The 4,917-nt window shown below is 46.5% G+C and overlaps 1 protein-coding gene across 1 annotated transcript in view; it reads left to right on the top strand.

Moving 5' to 3' along the window:
* Positions 1-2,178: 2,178 nt before the first annotated feature.
* Positions 2,179-4,917, top strand: part of LOC109291979 (C-C chemokine receptor type 8-like) — a 5,906-nt gene continuing 3,167 nt past the window's right edge. Inside the window, exon 1 of the mRNA XM_019509236.1 lies at positions 2,179-2,235. The gene's annotated coding sequence lies outside the window, so the exon portion shown is untranslated. The remainder of the gene's footprint in view (positions 2,236-4,917) is intronic.

The raw sequence follows: 4,917 nt of genomic DNA, 5'->3' as shown, positions 1-4,917 counted from the left end.
TTCCACATGCACGTGCATGTGCACCTGGCACATGGCAGTCAGCCAGCAGCAGGGAGCTGCTCCCAAACCTCCCTCCAGGTAAGTCTATGGAGGTGGGGGGTGGGGAAGGGGTACAGGCCACCTGGGGAGGGAGAGGGGGCATAGGTCATACATTGAGCAGACAGGGAGGGTACAGGAGCCACATAGCAGGGGTCACAGTTAGGGGGTGGGGGAACTACATGCCCCCCAAGATTTCTGCAACCACAGCAGGGTGCAAGGCTGCAATGGGACCAGACCAACTCTGGAGGAGCCACCTCTGTGGCCCAGTGGGGTGACCCAGCATGGAAGGGAGTACTGTGCTGCCATGGCCACCAAGCTGAGGCACCCCTGCCCACTTGGCAGCAGCAGGGGCACAACTCCGTGCTGATGCTGCCACTGCTGCATCTCTACCACAGCAGCACAACTCCCTCCAGTGGTGGGTCCCACCTGCTGAGCCTCAGAGGCAGCTCCTGCCTGGAGCTGGTTTGGCCTGGCTGCAGCCCTGAACCCCACTGTGGGCACAGAAATCTTGGGGGGTACATGCCCCCCACTGTGTTGCCATGGCCCCCCTGCTCCCTTCTACTACATTGCCTGTGCCCCCCACCTTGCTTTCCGCACACACCTACTCCCTTCCTCAGACACTGGAGGGCTGGGGAGAGGGGGCAGTGGGTCAGGAGTGAAGGGCACCAGCAGGGCTAGGGGGCCTGTGTGTTGGGAGTGAGTGGCACCAGCAATGCCGGGGGACCATGGCTTGGGAGTGAAGGGCCACAGCATGGGCAAGGGCAGGTCACTGGCATATCAGGGCTGCTCAACACCACATAGCAGCAGGGGAACAGCCACAGCTGAACCTGCATCCTGCCCCGACTTTCCATGATAAAACACCCAAATTAAATGCCAACATTTATAGTTACTTAAAATGTATTTTATTACAGTGATTGAGGCACTGGTAGGCTTCTAAATTGTTTTAATGGTGTGAATATATTAGAAAAGCATTATGTTCAACTCATACTCTTACACACACACACACGCACACACACGTTTGTGTATGTATATAGTGGCGTTTTATTTTAATCATGGAAAAACATGGATTTGGGGGGTTTTAATCAGAGAATTTGTTATATTTTTATCAGAGAATTTACTAATTTTGAACAGAGAAACCCAGGATCCTTGGTGATTAGTCTCCTCTATTTCGTACTGCTGAGGCCACATCTGGAGTATTGTGTCCAGTTTTGGACCCCCCAGTACAGAAAGGAGGTGGACAAAGGAGAGAGAGTCCAGTGGAGGGCAATGAAAATAGTTAGTGGGCTGGGGCACAGGATTTATGAGGAGAGGCTGAGGGAACTGGGGTTATCTGGAGAAGAGAAGACAGGGGAGATTTAAGAACAGCCTTCAAGTACCTGAAAGGGAGTTACAAAGAGGATGGAGCTAGACTGTTCTCAGTGGTGGCAGATACAGAACAAGGAGCGATGGTCTCAAGTTGCAGCAAGAGGAGTTCAAGTTGATATTAGGAAAAACTTTTTCATGAGGAAGGTAGTAAAACACTGGAAAAAGCTATGCAGAGAGGATGTGGAGTCTCCATCCTTGGAGGTTTTTAAGACTTGGGTAGAGGTAGCCTTGCCTGGGATGATACTGGTGGGGACAGTCCTGGCGTGAGTAGGATTTGGACTAGATGAACTCCTGAGTCCCTTCCAACCCTAATTTTCTATGATTCTATATCTGTATATGGGAACAAGACTTGGCCCTGGCTTGCCTGGTTGTGGAGAGGGTGAAAACCCCGGGGTGGGTGCTTCCCCCCCCCCCACTGGGCTGGCAGTGCCAGATGGGCGGGTGCATTCCTCTTCCATGCCCCCCCTCCATACCGCTTTCTCCACTCCCTGCTGCTGACACAGCTGAGCTGTCACTGGCCTGGGTTCAACAGCCTTAGGCAGGGTAGCTGTGACCTGTGGTACACACAAGCCCTTCTGCCAGTCTTGGCCACCAGAACATGACGTCAGTTCAGTTTATCACTTCAATCTATGCATCTTAGAAATACCTGTGAAAATAGAATCGATTCTGCCTTTATCTTTTTTAACCTCTGCACTTAGCCAAACGGATGAGCTAATCAGATGGTGGTTAGCTCTGTTCTTTAGCTGTGATAAAAAACGTAAAGATAGAAGCAGCCTGTCAAAGCAGTAACTGTGGAAGTAAAGAGCTCCCCTGGGAAACAAACCCTGCAAGGTAAGGTAAATATTTGGGGGGTGCATGTGTAAAAGTTATCACTGGCTTTTTAAAGCCTGGAATACAGAGGAATTTATTCTGCTCCTGATGCATGGGTAGGGCTGTACCTATAAATGGGATGCTGAGTGGCATAGAAATCATAAATGAATAAATAAAAGGCAAATAAGTATAATGACATTATCATGAATAGATTAATGTACTCTAGGTCTCAGAATACTTAGGCTAGAATATATTCCTAAATTAAAATTATATATGTAAAATTAGACTCACTGTGTTTAGGAAAATGCTCACAAATACTTTTTTGTTGCACAAATAATTTTTTCGTACTTATATCTGTCAGGTTTATATATAAATTCATCAGAGCTACGCTCATTTTATTCTGGCGATATAATTGTGATATGGTATATACAGATGGATTGGACTTGAACGTAGTGTGGGTTTGGTTAATTTTAATAAGAGTAGTCCTGTAGTTATGGCAAATGTTACTAATTGAAACAAGGCATAACTAATCTTGTGTGCTGTTCTTTAGACATTTCTCACTGGTGCCTGTGGAGATTCTTTTTCAGTCTTTTTTAACATTTCTATTTTCTGGATGTCTGGGAATTACATATGTACATCCCAAAGCACAGAAATTAAATAACTCTATAGTAGCCAATTTAACAGTTAGCTTTTGATTTAATATACAATAATGGGACTCTGTTTAATATTTTTAAAATATTTGCTTCTAGTAGTTGTCTCAGTGTTGGGGCACACAAGCTAAGCAGGTCCCTGCAGCTTAAGTTTCAAATTGGCTGACTCTGCTACTGATCATCAAGGCTGAAGCTGAGGGTGCTCAGTCCGCACTTCTGAAAATCCAGCCCATGAGTTAAACAATTCCACAAAAGCAGGGTTCGAATTATGCAGGAGCTCGGGGGGCTGAGCCCCCCATAAAAGACAAGCGCTCCCCCATAAGACATAAGAATGCTCCCGTGGGCTGGTCAGCCCCCAGCCTACCCCACACCTTACTGCAGCCCAGGCAGTGGTGGCTTCTTCTGGCTGCCCCTGCCTCAGACCATCCCCCAAGAGTCAAAGTGTAATTCAAACCCTGCCCAAAAGTGTGACCCAAAGGGATAGACAGTGGTAAGAAGTCACGAGAACTCCTGTAAAAAAGAAAATAGGGCTAACACAGACATTGATAAGTCTGGGTAGAGGCAACTCTTGACACTTGGGCCTGGATTCCCTGGACCATCAGATCTGAGAAAAATGGTTTAAAAATGCCCAAAGAAGGCTTATCACCTCTGTGTATTCTTCAGCAGGGCAAAAAGCTGTCACCTGGGTTTGCTGCTCTCTGTCTGCATCCTCAGTGTAATGAAAGAGTTGTTCTGGAGACCTCAGGGGCTTATTTGTGAGCAGCAGAGCTTCCCTATGCCTGATGCATCAAAGCTAGAGAGAAAAGTTAGCATAAGCCCTTGCTCTTCTAAGTTTGGCTGGAGTTGAGTTGCTGAGAACAAAGGAGCTGCAGGACTGCTTGCAGCTGCTCTTCTCCACTGTGAGCATAGCTGCAGCAGACTAGAACATTGAAGACTTTACTTATATTTTATTTACTAAGATGATTTTTTGCTGTCCTGGAGTGAAATGGAGTTAAGGGCACGAACCTACTTTGAGAAACTTTGGCACTTTAAACCCAGACATTTGATACTGAGCCTACTTGATAATTGTATCATCATTCATTAAGAATAATGAATATGATAATAATAAGGTATTATAAATGTTGTAGACCCACAGTCTAAGTCAGGGACCGCATTGTGCAACAAGATACTCAGGTCAAACTTTTCAAACTTGATTCTCCAGAAATTAGGCATTTAGGTCTACATCCAGATACTTAAATAACAATTGCCTGGCTTGCTGAGGTGTTGAGTGCTTGCAGCTCTTAGTGATGCTCACCTCTTGTGAAGAACAAACTGCTTAGATTTAGTTACCTACGTACACAGAGAGGAACCTAACTTTGGGCACCCAAGTTTGAAAACTGTACCCATGCATGTTTTTTAAAAATCCTCTGGCAAGTATTGCCCATTGCAAAATTTCTGGTTATGTTTCTGAGCAAGAGAAAGACAGCAATTTAGCACCTCAGCTATTTAGGAAATCCTCTCTAAGAGCAATAGATGTAAATGACAGTTACGCAGGATGCTGACCATTGCATGGTGCAGCAGTCATGTACACAAACTGTTATTTTCAGAACCAAGTTGTAAACTTAGCTACTCTTGTCCAGTGAAGTGGAAAGCTGCATGTTATTGTGTGGCAATAGCAATCCTAAAGTCTTGGGTAAGGGGTTTCATTGTTTCATAGTTTCATAGTTTCTAGGGTCAGAAGGGACCAGAGCAGATCATCTAGTCCGACCCCCTGCCATGGCAGGAAAGAGTCCTGGGGTTAAACGACCCCAGCAAGGTGTTCATCTAACCTCCTCTTAAAAACCCCCAGAGTAGGAGCCTGCACCACCTCTCTTGGAAGTTGGTTCCAGACCCTAACCGCCCTGACCGTGAAATAGCGCCTCCTGATGTCCAACCTAAACCTACCCTCTGTCAGCTTGTGACCATTATTCCTGGTCACTCCTGGCGGTGCTCGGGGGAACAGTGACTCCCCCAATGCCTGCTGATCCCCCCTGACTAGTTTATAACAGGCCACAAGATCCCCCCTCAGCCTTCT

The sequence above is a fragment of the Gavialis gangeticus genome, unplaced genomic scaffold (assembly GCF_001723915.1).
Source record: "Gavialis gangeticus isolate Ggan-Ray unplaced genomic scaffold, GavGan_comp1, whole genome shotgun sequence".
Classification (NCBI taxonomy): Eukaryota; Metazoa; Chordata; order Crocodylia; family Gavialidae; genus Gavialis; species Gavialis gangeticus.
Note: the sequence above shows the minus strand (reverse complement) of the source record. Positions and strands in the feature narration are given on the sequence as shown.